We start from the raw sequence: 19,606 nt of genomic DNA on the forward strand, positions 1-19,606 counted from the left end.
GCCGTCCATGCCTCCTCGCCGCCGTCTTGGGCTGGGCTACAGCGTGCCCTGCCTCGATGTCGGACTGCCGGCCAAGCCTCCTCGCCGCCATCTTGGGCTGGGCTACAGCGTGCCCTGCCTCGCTGTCAGACTGCCGGCCACGCCTTCTTGCCGCCATCTTGGGCTGGGCTACAGCGTGCCGTGCCTCGCTGTCAGACTGCCGGCCACGCCTTCTTGCCGACATCTTGGGCTGGGCTACGGCGTGCCCTGCCTCGCTGTCAGACTGCCGGCCACGCCTTCTTGCCGACATCTTGGGCTGGGCTATGGCGTGCCCTGCCTCGCTGTCAGACTGCCGGCCACGCCTTCTTGCCGCCATCTTGGGCTGGGCTACAGCGTGCCCTGCCTCGCTGTCAGACTGCCGGCCACGCCTTCTTGCCGCCATCTTGGGCTGGGCTACAGCGTGCCCTGCCTCGCTGTCAGACTGCCGGCCACGCCTTCTTGCCGCCATCTTGGGCTGGGCTACAGCGTGCCCTGCCTCGATGTCGGACTGCCGGCCAAGCCTCCTCGCCGCCATCTTGGGCTGGGCTACAACGTGCCCTGCCTCGCTGTCAGACAATTGGATATCGGCAAAAAAGCCATTATCGGACATCTATAGTTCTAACTCTAATCAAATATCATCCCGGGGGCCACAGATCATTCATCCGGCCAAAAAGCATTGTTCTAATTATTTGAACATTTTCATCCCCAGTATTAGTACATGTTGTTTTTCTGATTTGACCCACATTTCAGCTCTTGAGTGACGACACAAAGCTCCAGTGTTCCGGTCGAATCTGGCGAGAGATGTCGAGCGACAAGACAGGTGGCCGATACTGCCCGCGAATGCTAATGCTGCCGATTAGGAATCACTAATGTGATGACACGCTGTAATATTTCTGCTTCTATTTCATGTTCTGCTTCGCATTGATTAGATCACATTTGGGAGGGATGCGGATACGCAGCAGCTAATAACCATTATCCACGCTCCATCCGGGGGGGGTTGTGTGGCGATCAGGGGACCGGAGAGGATTTGGTGGAGGGGAAAAACATGCGGTGCAGATGCCAAAATACCAAATTTGCTCTCGGGTCTCTCGGGCCTTTCATGTGACTTACATCTTGCCTCCGAGGAGCCCGGCTGAGGGAAGAGAGAAGCAGGCCCGTCTTTGTTTTACACTCGCGCTCTCAAAGGGAAATATTCATGACGTCCTCGGTGGAAGGAGCCGAGGGGGGGGGGAGAGAGAGACAGACACGAGTAGACAGACAAGAGGAAGCAGCGCTGTGGTGTGTAAATATGTGCCTGCACATTCATTTCGGGGGGTCTGGTACCAAATATTCGAGCCATGTTCTGTACATGATGCTACACTGACAATCCAGCACAACTTGGTATGATAACAGACCATTCATCGGCAGGGCGCCTTATGGTCTGGAAAATACGTTAAGTATTAGGAACATTTTATTTTAGTCCCAGGTCGCGTCCAAGTGTCTGTCTGCCGCATTCACACTCATCCCTCCTGTATAGTGATCGGTAACGTTCATATTTGAACCGAAACAGGACCAATTCCCGGGACCTGTGAATCGATACCGGGAGTCAATGATACCAATTTTTGGTGCCTTTGTGTGTGTTCATAAATATTGTATTGAAAATTGAATCTCGTTCTGTATAACAAAATATAAAAAATTAGCTAGTTACTGTCAAAGTTTGTTGGTGACGAACCCCAAGACGCAGAGAAGGCGGCAGGCATTTTGTAGGTAAACATGGTTGAATTAAAATACTAGAACAAGAACCAACAAAAGGGTACAAACAAAAGGTGCGCATGAGGCGGATAACAAACTTGGCTATGAACAAACAAACTGGAAGCAGGGAACAAAAGACAGTTTGCTACAAACAACTAACAAATATAGCTCACCGCTACGCTGCATTGACACGACCAGTAGGAACGACACGTAGAACTGACATTGACACGACACGACACAACAATAATCCAGCACTGACTGGAGGAGAAAACAGGTCTATATGGGAGCGGGCTGATTGACACCAGGTGTGGCCATGTGCCAATCAGCCACAGCTGAGGGGACACAGCACTCAGGGAGACAATCCGGAAACTGAACCAAAATTAGAGTGCTGACAGGCACTAAAGACAGAAAATACTACGCATACAGAGGAAAAACTAAAACACAACCAAACTGTCAGGGGCAAGCCTGACCGTTACTAGGGCTGTGAATCGTTGGGTACTGCATGATTCGACTAGGAATCGATTACCGATTCCAAACCATTCTCGATTCAAAATCAATACTTTTTCAAGAACATCGGGTGCCGTTTTTGTGATTAAGCACATTTTTTCCTAAAAAAAATGAACAGCTCTGAAAAATGTCTTTATTATTTAAAAGAAAACTTGTTTTGTTTGATATAATTCTACCCAAATATTCGAGCCATGTTCTGTACATGATGCTACACTGACAATCCAGCACAACTTGGTACGATAATAGACCATTCATCGGCAGGGGCGCCCTATGGTCTGGAAAATACGTTAAGTATTAGGAACATTTTATTTTAGTCCAAGTGTCTGTCTGTCACATTCACACTCATCCCTCCTGTATAGTGATCGGTAACGTTCATATTTGAACTGAAACGGGACCAATTCCCGGGGCCTGAGAATCGATACCGGGAGTCAAGGATACCAATTTTTGGTGCCTTTGTGTGTGTTCATAAATATTGTATTGAAAATTGAATCTTGTTTTGTCTTACAAAAAAATAAAAAATTAGCTAGTTACTGTCAAAGTTTGTTGGTGACGAACCCCAAGATGCAGAGAAGGCGGCAGGCATTTTGTAGGTAAACATTGTTTAATTAAAATACTAGAACAAGAACAAACTAAAGGTGCGCATGAGGTGGATAACAAACTTGGCTATGAACAAACAAACTGGAAGCAGGGAAAAAAAGACAGTAAGATACAAACAGCTAACAAATATAGCTCACCGCTACGCTGCATTCACACGACCAGTAGGAACGACATGTAGAACTGACATTGACACAACAATAATCCAGCACTGACAGGAGGAGAAAACAGGTCTATATGGGAGCGGGCTGATTGACACCAGGTGTGGCCAGGTGCCAATCAGCCACAGCTGAGGGGACACAGCACTCAGGGAGACAATCAGGAAACTGAACCAAAATTAGAGTGCTGACAGGCACAAAAAGACAGGAAATACAACACACACAGAGGAAAAACTAAAACACAACCAAACTGTCAGGGGTAAGCCTGACAGTTACTAGGGCTGTGAATCGTTGGGTACTGCACGATTCGACAAACCATTCTCGATTCAAAATCAATACTTTTCCAAGAACATCGGGTGCCATTTTTGTGATTAAGCACATTTTTTCCTAAAAAAAAATGAACAGCTCTGAAAAATGTCTTTATTACTTAAAAGAAAACTGGTTTTGTTTGATATAATTGTACCCAAATATTCGAGCCATGTTCTGTACATGATGCTACACTGACAATCCAGCACAACTTGGTACGATAACAGACCATTCATCGGCAGGGCGCCCTATGGTCTGGAAAATACGTTAAGTATTAGGAACATTTTATTTTAGTCCAAGTGTCTGTCTGTCACATTCGCAGTCATCTCTCCTGTACAGGGATCGGTAACGTTCCAATTTGAACCGAAACGGGACCTATTCCCGGGGCCTGAGAATCGATACCGGGAGTCAAGGATACCAATTTTTGGTGCCTTTGTGAGTGTTCATAAATATTGTATTGAAAATTGAATCTCGTTTTGTATTACAAAATATAAAAAATTGGCTAGTTACTGTCAAAGTTTGTTGGTGACGAACCCCAAGATGCAGAGAAGGCGGCAGGCATTTTGTAGGTAAACATGGTTGAATTAAAATACTAGAACAAGAACCAACAAAAGGGTACAAACAAAAGGGCGGATAACAAACTTGGCTATGAACAAACAAACTGGAAGCAGGGAAAAAAAGACAGTAAGCTACAAACAGCTACCAAATATAGCTCACCGCTACGCTGCATTGACACGACCAGTAGGAACGACAGGTAGAACTGACATTGACACAGCACCATACAACACGACAATAATCCAGCACTGACTGGAGCGGGCTGATTGACACCAGGTGTGGCCAGGAGCCAATCAGCCACAGCTGAGGGGACACAGCACTCAGGGAGACAATCAGGAAAATGAACCAAAATAAGAGTGCTGACAGGCACTAAAGACAGAAAATACTACGCATACAGAGGAAAAACTAAAACACAACTAAATTGTCAGGGGCAAGCCTGACAGTTACTAGGGCTGTGAATCGTTGGGTACTGCACGATTCGACTAGGAATCGATTACCGATTCCAAAACATTCTCGATTCAAAATCAATACTTTTTCAAGAACATCGGGCACCATTTCTGTGATTGAGCACATTTTTTCCTAAAAAAAAATGAACAGCTCTGAAAAATGTCTTTATTACTTAAAAGAAAACTGGTTTTGTTTGATATAATGTTACCCAAATATTCAAGCCATGTTCTGTACATGATGCTACACTGACAATCCAGCACAACTTGGTACATAGGCGGGGTTTTCCTCTGCATTGTGTGGATTTTATGGAACACGACAAACACCATGGGTTGCTGCTCGGATGCACTTTATTATAATACACAGAAAACAATATCGTTGTCAATAACTTTTTGCCATCGTCGAGCCCCTCTCCCGTTATCGTGGACAAAAAGGGTGAGCTACGTACAACAGTAAAATAAAAACATACCTGATAATACAAAGAATATAATTGTTGTCCATAACTTTTTCCCATAGTCGAGCCAAACTTGCCAACCTTGAGACCTCTGAATTCGGGAGACGGTGGGCGGGGTTTGGTGGTAGCAGGGCCTGTATATTGTAGCATCCCGGAAGAGTTAGTGTTGCAAAGGGTTCTGGGTAATTGTTCTGTTTTGTTTACGTTGTGTTACGGTGCAGATGTTCTCCCGAAATGTGTATGTCGTTCTTGTTTGGTGTGGGTTCACTATGTGGCGCATATTTGTAACAGTGTTACAGTTGTTTATACGGCCACCCTCAGTGTGACCTGCATGGCTGTTGATCAAGTAGGCCTTGCATACACATATGTGTTGTGGTCTCAAAAAAAAATAAGAATCCAAATGCAGATCAGTGAAAAAATATATATTTAATAACAAAAAGTCACCTGGAAAAATAAACAAGTAGTCACGAAAAATCAGCTCCAGGAAAACCGGGTCAAAAGTCTGTCCACCACCTGAGGAAATACAACGGGCGGTTTAGCTCGGTTGGTACATCGGCCGTGCCAGCAACTTGAGGGTTGCAGGTTCGATTCCCGCATCCGCCATCCTAGGGACTGCCGTTGTGTCCTTGGGCAAGACACTTTACCCACCTGCTCCCAGTGCCACCCACACTGGTTTGAATGTAACTTAGATATTGGGTTTCACTATGTAAAGCGCTTTGAGTCACTAGAGAAAAAGCGCTATATAAATATAATTCACTTCACAACAAAACAGGAATTACAAAAGATTCAGGGCAAAGGTCAGAGTAAGTGAGCTCGGGGCTAGATTTAACCGCAGGGAACGGACGAACTGGCACTGGCTGGGTGGAGAGCCAGGGTTTAAGTCCAGTGGTTGATTAGAAGCAGGTGGGCTCGAATGACTGGCAGCACACCTGCAACTGATGACCGGGTAGGAGACTTACAGACACAAGACTGGAGTACAAAATCAAGTGGAAAAAAGGCAGGAGAACCGCCCTCATGACAGAATGTGTATATGTAAACCACATTTACTGTTTGAATGGAGGGAAAGCAGATGTTATTTACCAGGGGTCACCAACCTGGTCCCAGCGGGCACCAGGTCGCCCGTAAGGACCAGATGAGTCGCCCGCTGGCTTGTTCTAAAAATAGCTCAAATAGCAGCACTTACCAGTGAGCTGCCTCTATTTTTTAAATTGTATTTATTTACTAGCAAGCTGGTCTTGCTTTGCTCGACATTTTTAATTCTAAGAGAGACAAAACTCAAATAGAATTTGAAAATCCAAGAAAATATTTTAAAGACTTGGTCTTCACTGGTTTAAATAAAGTCATAATTTTTTTTTACTTTGCTTCTTATAACTTTAAGAAAGACAATTTTAGAGAAAAAATACAACCTTAAAAATGATTTTAGGATTTTTAAACACATATACCTTTTTACCTTTTAAATTCCTTCCTCTTCTTTCCCGTCTGATGGTGCTCTGTCCTCAGCACCATGGACAGAGGCGGTGACTTTTGCTCCTGCAGGCAGGAATGGCTACTACTCCCCCTACAACATAAATGATAAATGATAAATGGGTTGTACTTGTATAGCGCTTTACTACCTTCAAGGTACTCAAAGCGCTTTGACACTACTTCCACATTTACCCATTCACACACACATTCACACACTGATGGAGGGAGCTGCCATGCAAGTCGCTAACCAGCACCCATCAGGAGCAAGGGTGAAGTGTCTTGCTCAGGACACAACGGACCTGACGAGGTTGGTACTAGGTGGGATTTGAACCAGGGACCCTCGGGTTGCGCACGGCCACTCTCCCACTGCGCCACGCCGTCCCTAACATAGGTGTCAAATTCTGGCCCGCGAATTTGGCCCGCCATGTAATTTATTTTGGCCCTTGAGACAATATTAAATTTACATTAGAGCTGGCCCGCCGGTATTTTAAAGCGGCGCTATGCTAATATGTCCCCTCCCGAATATCAGTGCCCCCCCCCCCGAAAATCTACCGGGGCAACCATTCTCCCGAATTTCTCCCGATTTCCACTTGGACAACAACATCGGCGGCGTCCCTTAAAGGTACTGCTTTTAGTGTCCTCTACGACCTGTTGTCATGTCCGCTTTTCCGCCATACAATCAGCGTGCCGGCCCAGTCACGTAATATATGCGGATTTTACACACACACACACACAAGTGAATGCAAGGCATACCTGGTCAACAGCCATACAGGTCACACTGAGGGTGGCCTTATAAACAACTTTAACACTGTTACAAATATGCACCACACTGTGAGCCCACACCAAACAAGAATGACAAACACATTTCGGGAGAACATCCGCACTGTAACACAACATCAACACAACAGAACAAATACCCAGAACCCCTTGCAAGCACTAACTCTTCCGGGACACTACAATATACCAACAAACCTCTATTTTGCATGTCACTATCAAGTTATATGAGCCTTGCTTGTTCAATATTCAATGCAAAACTTGTTAGGGTCCCTATTAAAAGGTTAAGTTGTTCAACCTCGGCCCGCGGCTTTGTTCAGTTTAGAATCTGTATTTAAGTTTGACACCCCTGCCCAAAAACAATCTATGGAAATGATATCAGTAGAAAAAACAGCATTTAGTTTAGATAACAATGAGTCATGTATTGGCCCTGCAATGAGGTGGCGACTTGTCCAGGGTGTACCACGCCTTCCGCCCGATTGTAGCTGAGATAGGCGCCAGTGCCCCCCGCGACCCAAAAGGGAATAAGCGGTAGAAAATGGATGGATGGATGGAGTCATGTATTGAAATATGGGATCCATTATTTAAATTGCTTTTAACTACTAAATGAACCTAAGTATGACGTATTTTATCTTTGTGGAAAAAAATCAACGCAATGTGTTGTCAAGTTTATGAGATGCGACGCACGTGTAAGCCACCGTGACACTGTGTCAGGAACTTGCATGACCCCAAGATGCAGGAACCAGGAGATCGACGTGCAGGTAAGAGAATTTTAATACTTACAACTAAGGAGAAGTATTCGTTAATGCATCAGAAGCGACGTCAGTGTGTAAAGGATATCAACACATGCGCTCAGGAGCACTTCAGAAAACCCCTGTCAGTAACTACAGTTCTCGCTACCTCTGTAAATGCAAGTTAAAACTTGACTATGTCACACCTATGGATCATGTTGTGTATCGGTCATGTTATGTTTTGTTTTCTGGGCACTCAGTTCCTGTTTTACACTTCCTGGTTTGTCTTGCTACCATGACAACTCATTAATTTTCACCTGGCTCTCATGTCACCCCCTTGTCCTCAGCCCTCACACCTGTTGGTTAATTTTCATGGCCTAGTATTTAAGCCAGAGTTACCAGTTAGTTGGCCTGGCAACTTCCCACATTACCCTTCAACTCCTTTCATGCCATGCCATGCATATTCCTCAACTGCTTCATGCCATGCCATGCATATTCCTCAACTCCTTTCATGCCATGCCATGCATATTCCTCAACTGCTTCATGCCATGCCATGCATATTCCTCAACTCCTTTCATGCCATGCCATGCATATTCCTCAACTGCTTCATGCCATGCCATGCATATTCCTCAACTGCTTCATGCCATGCCATGCATATTCTTAAACTCCTTTCATGCCATGCCATGCATATTCCTCAACTGCTTCATGCCATGCCATGCATATTCTTCAACTCCTTTCATGCCATGCCATGCATATTCCTCAACTGCTTCATGCCATGCTACGCTGTTTATTATTTCTGTCCATGCCACGTAAGTTTTTTGGGTTTGTTATTCATGCCACAATGCAAGTTTTTGTGTTTCACGTTTATAGTTTGTAGCCTTAGTGCTAGTCGTTTGTTTTTTGTAGCCAAGTGTTTGCACCTCCTTACGAGCGCCCTTTGTTTGCCTTTTTTTTAAATAGTTGACTAGGGTATTAAATAAAATGTACTTACATTCACGTATGGCTCGTGCACATTTCCCTTTGCATCAGAGAAACAATCCAAAACCAAGTCCCTGTTTGACAGACTAGACAAAAATGTGAAGCCATTTATCAACAACACCCAGAAAAGTGTTTTGTAGTCTGGCCAGTCCACATTTCAAATCGTTTTTGGGGTTGCAAAAACTACTTAACTCTTTCGAAATAACCCAGAAATACGACCCAACATGCTTGACACAGCATTTGGGAAGAAAAAAATAACCCAGAATATTTTAGTGCGTGTGCGTCATCCGGATTTATAACTTCTTCTTCAAGGAAATGTCATTTTTCATGCATATATCTAAAAAATAATTATCCATAAAAACCTCCCAGTGATTCATGCTTCAGAGACATGACGTTTGTGAATAGACAGCATAACACAGTTGTTGCTAGTACACAACGACAGCACAGTATCAGGGCTGCTGGTAGTAAATCATACCAAAAAGGGGACATCTTGTTATTGTAGGGCGGGGTGACCTCTGGGCTGTCACTGCCGTGACGTGTGGCCGTTTGTCACTTTTTCCCCCTTTCCCATCAATTGTCACGTTGCGACACCTTTTCCCGGCCAGGACACCGCAGGTCAACTTCACACCTGTTTGGAGTTAGCTTCAAAACTTCGATGACCACCAATAACAGTACCAAAGTATCATTTCATACGTGAGTCCATTCACTTTAAAGGGGAACATTATCAGCAGACCTATGTAAGCGTCAATATATCTATTTTTTTAACCGATTTCCGAACTCTAAATGGGTGAATTTTGGCAAATTAAACGCCTTTCTGTTTATCGCGCTGGAGACGATGACGTCAGAACGTGACGTCGCCGAGGTAACACACCCACCATTTTCATTTTCAACACATTACAAACACCGGGTCTCAGCTCTGTTATTTTCCATTTTTTGGACTATTTTTTGGAACCTTGGAGACATCATGCCTCGTGGGTGTGTTGTCGGAGGGTGTAACAACACTAACAGGGAGGGATTCAAGTTGCACCACTGGCAAGAAATCTGCCGCCAGACCCCCATTGAATGTACCAGAGTGTCTCCACATTTGACCGGCGATGCTAAGACAGACATGGCACAGAGATGTATGGATAACCTGCAGATGCATTTGCAACCATAGTCAACGACATCACAAAGATGAGTTTTGTTGATGTTGACTGCAAGCTAATCGATGCTAACATGCTACGCTAATCGATGCTAACATGCTATTTACCGGTGGTGCTAAAGCAGACATGGCACAGAGATGTATGGATAACCTGCAGATGCATTTGCAACAATAGTCAACGAAATCACAAAGATGAGTTTTGTTGATGTTGACTGCAAGCTAATCGATGCTAACATGCTACGCTAATCGATGCTAACATGCTATTTACCGGTGGTGCTAAAGCAGACATGGCACAGAGATGTATGGATAACCTGCAGATGCATTTGCAACAATAGTCAAAGAAATCACAAAGGTGAGTTTTGTTGATGTTGACTGCCAGCTAATCGATGCTAACATGCTACGCTAATCGATGCTAACATGCTATTTACCGGTGGTGCTAAAGCAGACATGGCACAGAGATGTATGGATAACCTGCAGATGCATTTGCAACAATAGTCAACGAAATCACAAAGATGAGTTTTGTTGATGTTGACTGCAAGCTAATCGATGCTAACATGCTACGCTAATCGATGCTAACATGCTATTTACCGGTGGTGCTAAAGCAGACATGGCACAGAGATGTATGGATAACCTGCAGATGCATTTGCAACAATAGTCAAAGAAATCACAAAGGTGAGTTTTGTTGATGTTGACTGCCAGCTAATCGATGCTAACATGCTACGCTAATCGATGCTAACATGCTATTTACCGGTGGTGCTAAAGCAGACATGGCACAGAGATGTATGGATAACCTGTAGATGCATTTGCAACTATATTACGTTTCCTTCCACCCACATTTAATGCGAAACAAACACTTACCAATCGACAGATTTAAGTTTCTCCATTCTCAAAAGATGCGAAAGTCCTGATCGTTTGGTCCGCACATTTTACCGGCGATGCTAACGCAGCTATTCGGCCATGCTATGGCTATGAATTCGCTCAATAGCTTCAGTTTCTTCTTCAATACTTTCATACTCCAACCATCTGTTTCAATACATGCGTAATCTGTTGAATCGCTTAAGTCGCTGAAATCCGAGTTTGAATCCGAGCTAATGTCGCTATATCTTGCTGTGGTATTCCCATTGTTTGTTTACATTGGCAGCACTGTGTGACGTCACAGGGAAATGGCCAGTGTCTTCACAGAGAGCCAAAATAAGGCACTTTAAAGCTTTATTTAGGGATATTCCGAGACCGGTAAAATTTTGAAAAAAACTTCAAAAAATACAACAAGCCACTGGGAACTGATTTTTATTGTTTTTAACTCTTTTGAAATTGTGATAATGTTCCCCTTTAAAGATAAACATTTTGTATTCTTATTCCTAAATATCAGTGGCGGGCTGTGCGTTTCCCACTGAGGTCTTCGGCGATGTCCGACTATAATAAATACCCCTCAAAATTCCGTTATTGATGTCACCACATGATCACGGCTGGAGAAATGCTATACAGACACCACACTTGTGCACTACTTGGGCATTGAAGCACCTCAACAGTGTACAAAACCGGCTATATTTCGGCATATTTAAATATCAATGAACCCCCATCAGCATTTAAAACATACATTACATCAGGCCCGGGCAATAATTTTGACTCGGGGGCCAAATTTCAAGAAAAAATGTGTCTGGAGTGTTGTGATCCAGTTCCCGGATCGCATCTCTAGTCTTTGTTTGAGTCCTTTTTGTGTATTTTCTTATTATTTAGGACTCTGCCGATCCCTTTGTTTTGAGCACTTCCTAGTTTGTATTCATCACCATGGCGACTTCATTTGTTCCACCTGCACTGGCGCACACCTGTCTTTGATTATTGTTTTAGTATTTAAGCCCGCCTGCTACCTGAGTTCTTTCTGGATCTTTTGTTTGCTAGATGCAACAGTTCCGTTTGGTATTCCTGCTTTTCGTATTTACCTTGCTAAGTCCTATCTTAGGCACGCACTTTTGTGGACTTTTCTTGAACTCGACCCTTGCTAACTATTAGCATTTAGCTTCCCGTGCTAAGGCACAACGTTTCTTTGCCTTTTTTACAAGTGTTCTTTTGTTATATTTTATATTAAAATCAGTTCTTACCTTCTATCCTGCCTGCTCCAAGTCCTGTAGCATCCGGGGGTGACAACTCGCGCATCAATAAGCGTCCAAAATTGAGTCTGTTTTTAGGAACACTAACACAAAACCTCACAATAATGTCTGATTGAATGCTAAAGACCGCCTTAAAAAACAAAATGGAATTAAAATTGTATTTTACTGAGTGAGATACCCAGTATGTACAATTTAATTTTCCTGTGTCATGTCTTTTTGGATCACGTCTTGTTTGGCTATGTTCTGTTGACCTTTGGACTCTTTAAGTTCCTGTTTTTTTTCACTCCCTTGTATTGTCGCCATGGTTAATCATTGTGTTCACCTGCCTCTGATTAGTGCTCGGCCGCTCACCTGCTTCCCGAGCACTAATTAGAGGTAATATTTAAGCTCGTCTTTGCCAGTCAGTCGCCCTGCCGTCATTGTGTTCATTTCTTGCTCTGTGCTGACTTGTTTCATGCCCTGCCATAGTTTCATGCTTCATGCCATGCCAAGTAAGTTTTTATGTATTCATGCCATAGTTATCGATTTTTTTTTTTTGTTCATAGATAGGTCTAAGTTGTGTTTTGGCCCCGTGCGCCTTTTTGTTTGTTTTTCTTTTTTGGTGAAGATTAAATCATGTTTATAGCCGCACGCCATGTCATGAGTAGTCTGTCTGCTTTCCTGGGAGAACGACCCCGCAGCAAGCGGCGACCGCCCCCCCCCCCCTCATCGTGACATCCCGAGGGAACTCTCCTGAAGAAATCAATAAAGTGAATTATATTTATATAGCACTTTTCTCTAGTGACTCAAAGCACTTTACATAGTGAAACCCAATATCTAAGTTACATTCAAACCAGTGTGGGTGGCACTGGGAGCAGGTGGGTAAAGTGTCTTGCCCAAGGACACAACGGCAGTGACTAGGCTGGCGGAAGCGGGAATCGAACCTGCAACCCTCACGTTGCTGACACGGCCACTCTACCAACCGAGCTATAAAGTACTATCCATCTATCTATCTATCTATCTATCTATCTATCTATCTATCTATCTATCTATCTATCTATCTATCTATCTCTCTATGTGAATAAAGAATGTGGGATTTACAATATTCACTATGAACGATAAAACACTGAATATTGAAAACATATCAATATATGACTTATTTTACAACCAAGCGAAAACGCAACAAAATGCAACAAACAGCCCTGCGATGAGGTGGCGACTTGTCCAGGGTGTACCCCTCCTTTCGCCCGATTGTAGCTGAGATAGGCGCCAGCGCCCCCCGCGACCCCAAAAAGGGAATAAGCGGTAGAAAATGGATGGATGGATGCAACAAACAGCAAAATATGAACGCGAAGGGTAAAAAACCTCCCACCTCCAATCTGAAATATCTGATACATCACTAAGCTTTAGACCAGGCCTGGGCAATTATTTTGACTCGCGGGGCAAATTTCAAGGAAAAATGTGCCTGGGGCCGGAATATCTGTTTTTAGGAACACTAATACTAAACCTCACAATAATGTCTGATTGAATGCTAAAGAATGCCTTAAAAAACGGAATGGAATTAAAAATGTTTTTTACTGGACGAGATACTCACTATGTACATTTTAATTTTCCTGTGTCATGTCTTTTTGATCACGTCTTGTTTGGCTATCTTCTGTTGACCTTTGGACTCTTTAAGTTCCTGTTTGTTTTTCACTCCCTTTTTTTGTCGCCATGGTTAATCATTGTGTTCACCTGTCTCTGATTAGTGCTCGCCCGCTCACCTGCTTCCCGAGCACTAATCAGAGGCAGAGATGACTTTCAGCCATGTTTGGTGCTACGCTAATATGTCCCCTCCAACACGTGACGTCACGTGTATGCGTCATCATTCCGTGACGTTTTCGACAAGAAACTCGCGGGAAATTTAAAATTGCAATTTAGTAAACTAAAGCGGCCATATTGGCATGTGTTGCAATGTTAATATTTCATCATTGATATATAAACTATCAGACTGCGTGGTCGCTAGTAGTGGCTTTCAGTAGGACTTTAAGTCTGTAGATCTCTTGATTATAAGATTTTATAATTTTTTTCATACTTTTTTGTTTGTTTGATGCCCTTTTTGTGAAAGACAACTTTGTTTCGCACAAAATATGCAATATTGTCGCCCTCAAAATATGTGAAAGTGAAATTGTTCCAGTGAAGTAATTGTAGCCTTCAGCAGGTCAATAACAGTCCGCTTGGCATCTTTGAGTTATTAGTGTCAACATTGCAACTTTTTCTTGTTACATGTCACTGTTTACTCTTTTATTACACTCTTTTATGTTTTAAATATTTATTATAGTATTTTTATTTTAGTTATTAGTGTAAACATTGAAACTTTTTTGTTTTAAATGTTTATTATACTACTTTTATTTGAGTTATTAGTGTCAACAATGCAACTTTTTCTTGTTACATGTCACTGTTTACTCTTTTATTACATTCTTTCATGTTTTAAAAATGTATTATAGTATTTTTATTTTAGTTATTAGTTTCACCATTACAACTTTTTCTTGTTACATGTCACTGTTTACTCTTTTATTCACTCTTTTATGTTTTAAATGTTTATTATAGTATTTTTTTGGGAGTTATTAGTGTCAACATTGCAACTTTTTCTTGTTTCCTGTCACTGTTTACTCTTTTATGTTTTAAATGTTTACTATACTACTTTTATTTTAGTTATTAGTGTCAACATTGCAACTTTTTCTTGTTACATGTCACTGTTTACTCTTTTATTACACTCTTTTATGTTTTAAATATTTATTATAGTATTTTTATTTGAGTTATTAGTGTCAACATTGCAACTTTTTGTTGTTACATGTCACGGTTTACTCTTTTATTACACTCTTTTATGTTTTACATTTTTATTATAGTATTTTTATTTTAGTTATTAGTGTCAACATTGCAACTTTTTCTTGTTACATGTCATTGTTTACTCTTTTATTACACTCTTTTATGTTTTAAATATTTATTATAGTATTTTTATTTTAGTAGTTAGTGTCAACAATGCAACTTTTTCTTGTTACATGTCACTGTTTACTCTTTTATGTTTTAAATGTTTATTATACTACTTTTATTTGAGTTATTAGTGTCAACATTGCAACTTTTTTTGTTACATGTCATTGTTTACTCTTTTATTACACTCTTTTATGTTTCAAATATTTATTATACTACTTTTATTTGAGTTATTAGTGTCAACATTGCAACTTTTTCTTGTTACATGTCACTGTTTACTCTTTTATGTTTTAAATATTTATTATAGTTTTTTTATTTTAGTTATTAGTGTAAACATTGCAACTGTTTCTTGTTACATGTCACTGTTTACTCTTTTATTACATTCTTTCATGTTTTAAATATTTATTATTATATTTTATTTTAGTTGTTAGTGTCAACATTGCAACTTTTTCTTGTTACATGTCACTGTTTACTCTTTTATTACACTCTTTTATGTTTTACATCTTTTATTATAGTATTTTTATTTTAATTAGTGTCAACATTGCAACTTTTTCTTGTTACATGTCACTGTTTACTCTTTTATTACACTCTTTTATGCTTTAAATATTTATTATAGTATTTTTATTTGAGTTATTAGTGTCAACATTGCAACTTTTTCTTGTTACATGTCACTGTTTACTCTTTTATTACACTCTTTTATGTTTTACATTTTTTATTATAGTATTTTTATTTTAATTAGTGTCAACATTGCAACTTTTTCTTGTTACATGTCACTGTTTACTCTTTTATTACACTCTTTTATGTTTTAAATATTTATTATAGTATTTTTATTTTAGTAATTAGTGTCAACATTGCAACTTTTTCTTGTTACATGTCACTGTTTACTCTTTTATTACACTCTTTTATGCTTTAAATATTTATTATAGTATTTTTATTTGAGTTATTATCGTCAACATTGCAACTTTTTCTTGTTACATGTCACTGTTTACTCTTTTATTACACTATTTTATGTTTTACATCTTTTATTATAGTATTTTTATTTTAATTAGTGTCAACATTGCAACTTTTTCTTGTTACATGTCACAGTTTACTCTTTTATTACACTCTTTTATGTTTTAAATGTTTTTTATAGTATTTTTATTTCAGTTATTAGTGTCAACATTGCAACTTTTTCTTGTTACATGTCACTGTTTACTCTTTTATTACACTATTTTATGTTTTAAATATTTATTATAGTATTTTTATTTCAGTTATTAGTGTCAACATTGCAACTTTTTCTTGTTACATGTCACTGTTTACTCTTTTATTACACTCTTTTATGTTTTAAATATTTATTATAGTATTTTATTTTAGTTATTAGTGTAAACATTGAAACTTTTTCTTGTTACATGTCACTGTTTACTCTTTTATTACACTCTTTTATGTTTTAAATATTTATTATAGTATTTTTATTTTAGTAATTAGTGTCAACATTGCAACTTTTTCTTGTTACATGTCACTGTTTACTCTTTTATTACACTCTTTTATGCTTTAAATATTTATTATAGTATTTTTATTTGAGTTATTATCGTCAACATTGCAACTTTTTCTTGTTACATGTCACTGTTTACTCTTTTATTACACTATTTTATGTTTTACATCTTTTATTATAGTATTTTTATTTTAATTAGTGTCAACATTGCAACTTTTTCTTGTTACATGTCACAGTTTACTCTTTTATTACACTCTTTTATGTTTTAAATGTTTTTTATAGTATTTTTATTTCAGTTATTAGTGTCAACATTGCAACTTTTCTTGTTACATGTCACTGTTTACTCTTTTATTACACTATTTTATGTTTTAAATATTTATTATAGTATTTTTATTTCAGTTATTAGTGTCAACATTGCAACTTTTTCTTGTTACATGTCACTGTTTACTCTTTTATTACACTCTTTTATGTTTTAAATATTTATTATAGTATTTTATTTTAGTTATTAGTGTAAACATTGAAACTTTTTCTTGTTACATGTCACTGTTTACTCCTTTATTACACTCTTTTATGTTTTAAATATTTATTATAGTATTTTTATTTGAGTTATTAGTGTCAACATTGCAACATTTTCTTGTTACATGTCACTGTTTACTCTTTTATTACACTCTTTTATGTTTTGAATTTGTATTATAGTATTTTTTAGAACGGGCCGGGGGCCATTAACAAATTAGCTGGGGACCACAAATGGCCCCTCGGGCGGCACTTTGGACACGCCTGAGGTAGCCCTCCTGGTGAATCCACACTGATTAAAAGGGGCTCCAGCAGGAAAGAAAAAAGTCCAGCCTGCGCTTGTTGTGGGGCACAGATGGCACACGTGGAGGCTGGATGCCCCAGGCTGAGGCTGGTGAGGGATATCTGCGATGTTGAGATGTGTGTGTGTGGATGTTGTCTGGAGAGCCGAAACCATACACCACCCACCCACCCCCCTCCCCCCCATCCATCCACCCCCGGCCAATTACAGTCCATCCAAATGAAGGCAATCTCCCGGCTCCTCCGGGGAATGCTTTGCAAATGTATACTCTCCTCACCGGCACTGCACATCCATCTCATGTATGAATCAAGCACCCAGATTGTGTGCCAGGAAGACCACGGGGAAGAAGAGGCAGGCAATCTGTGTGTGTCCTTTGAAGCTTGTCTTATGGCTTCCCTCGCTCAGGTCTCTCTCCGGGGACAGGCTCTGGCTCGGGGAGGCAACTGTACGCCGAAAAAAAGAGAGTTTGAGCATCCAACCTGAAACGTCTCTGCTTATAGGAAACATATAGTCGACTTTGTGGCTTTTTAGACCTCAGTGTCAGACATTGATGAACATGGAGTACAGCCCAAATACATAACCTTACCACATATATATATATATATATATATATATATATATATATATATATATATATATATATAATTGTGTATATGTATATATATATATATATATTATACATTCATATGTATATTAATATGTATATATATGTATACATGTATTTCTATATACATGTGTATACATACTTGTGTATATATACATATATATAATTATATAATTACAGTAAGTATATCATTATATATACTTACACATGCACATACATATATACATACATATATATCCATTTATACATAATTACATAAATGTATAGGTATATATATATATATATGCATATATATATATATTTACATACATACATAAATATCCATTTATACATGTATATATACATACATATATATCTTTATATACATAACTATATACTTACATACATATATAGCTATATATACATACATGCATACGTATACTATACAGTATACTTCTATACTTATATGCATACATATATACATACTGATTGATTGATTTAAACTTTTATTAGTAGATTGCACAGTACAGTACATATTCCGTACAATTGACCACTAAATGGTAACACCCCAATAAGTTTTTCAACTTGTTTAAGTCGGGGTCAACGTTAATCAATCCATGGTAATACTTATACACTTACATACATATATACATACATATGTACTTGCATAAATATGTACATACATAGATATATATAATTATGTATATATAATTGTATATATTTATATTTATATATATATATTTATATATATATACATATATATATATAGAGAGAGAGAGAGAGAGAGAAATGTCAATGTTCAGTTACATACTTACTAGTATTTATTGTTGTTGTTGTTGTTATTTTTCAACCTAATAAAATAGCATTATTTAAGTTTTTAACTAAGTAACTAACTAAACTTTGTTTGTATTTTAAGTAGAAGTGTCTAATATTTATATATATATATTTTTTAAATGCTATAAATTGCATATATACATACATACATATGTACATACGTATATACTGTATTACTTGACACACTTTTTTTTTAGTATTTTAGTTTTACATGGGGAAAAAAACAACATTAAAAATGTAAGAAACAAATACAAGAACCGAGAAAAAGCTGGAATGTTCTATTTATGATTAAAAAAATATATATACACCTAAAACTCAAAGCTGACACAATATGTTTTGTTAGCATTTTTTTTAAAAAAAAGCAAAATATCAAAATGGCATCTGCATACTTTGACTGATGAGGAAAAACCTCTGAATCAAAGTATCGATATTTTGATTTGACAGTCAATATTAGAGCATAAAGATCTGGTATCGGCACGATCGATATTTCACTATCGCTACTGTTCCTTCCTCGTTCCTGCGATGCATTCAAGGCCCAGCCAGAACGTCCAGTAAAGCACGTAAGAAACCAAAGAGCACAGAAAAAAGCTTGAGCCCTGACCTCACTTACGTAAACATTTACCATCGCCATGAATATACAATAATACAACCACAGATTGCCCCATGATTGCGCATCAAGTGCATATTTCACCTCTTTTCTGCTGACATCTTCGGTCAAACGCTCCTCTTTAGCCTCCTGCTTGACTCTGGCAGATCTCGGCGGGCTGTGTTGGGTCCCCGGGTGCAGGACTAATGCGCCTCGATCAATAGTGACTCACAGACCGGGCCGGGCTCTCTTTCTCACGGCGGAAAATAGGAGAGGTTAGCTTTTAATACGCTTAAATGAGGAGCTGGGCTGTAACGCACATGCGGCTTGTCCTCTGATTTGAGACCTAGCTGCAGAAACACACGCACACACATATATATATATATATATATAAATATATATGATT

The 19,606-nt window shown here is 39.4% G+C and overlaps 1 long non-coding RNA gene across 1 annotated transcript; it reads right to left on the bottom strand.

Annotated features, from left to right (window-relative positions):
• Nucleotides 1-4,881: 4,881 nt before the first annotated feature.
• Nucleotides 4,882-17,730, bottom strand: LOC133543083 (uncharacterized). Its single transcript, XR_009804296.1, has 3 exons — nucleotides 17,475-17,730; nucleotides 6,218-6,325; nucleotides 4,882-5,280 (listed from the first exon to the last, which is right to left on the bottom strand). It is a non-coding gene; the product is annotated as an uncharacterized LOC133543083 (long non-coding RNA).
• Between the last annotated feature and the right edge of the window lie 1,876 nt (nucleotides 17,731-19,606).

This window comes from Nerophis ophidion, linkage group LG25 (assembly GCF_033978795.1).
Source record: "Nerophis ophidion isolate RoL-2023_Sa linkage group LG25, RoL_Noph_v1.0, whole genome shotgun sequence".
Classification (NCBI taxonomy): domain Eukaryota; kingdom Metazoa; phylum Chordata; class Actinopteri; order Syngnathiformes; family Syngnathidae; genus Nerophis; species Nerophis ophidion.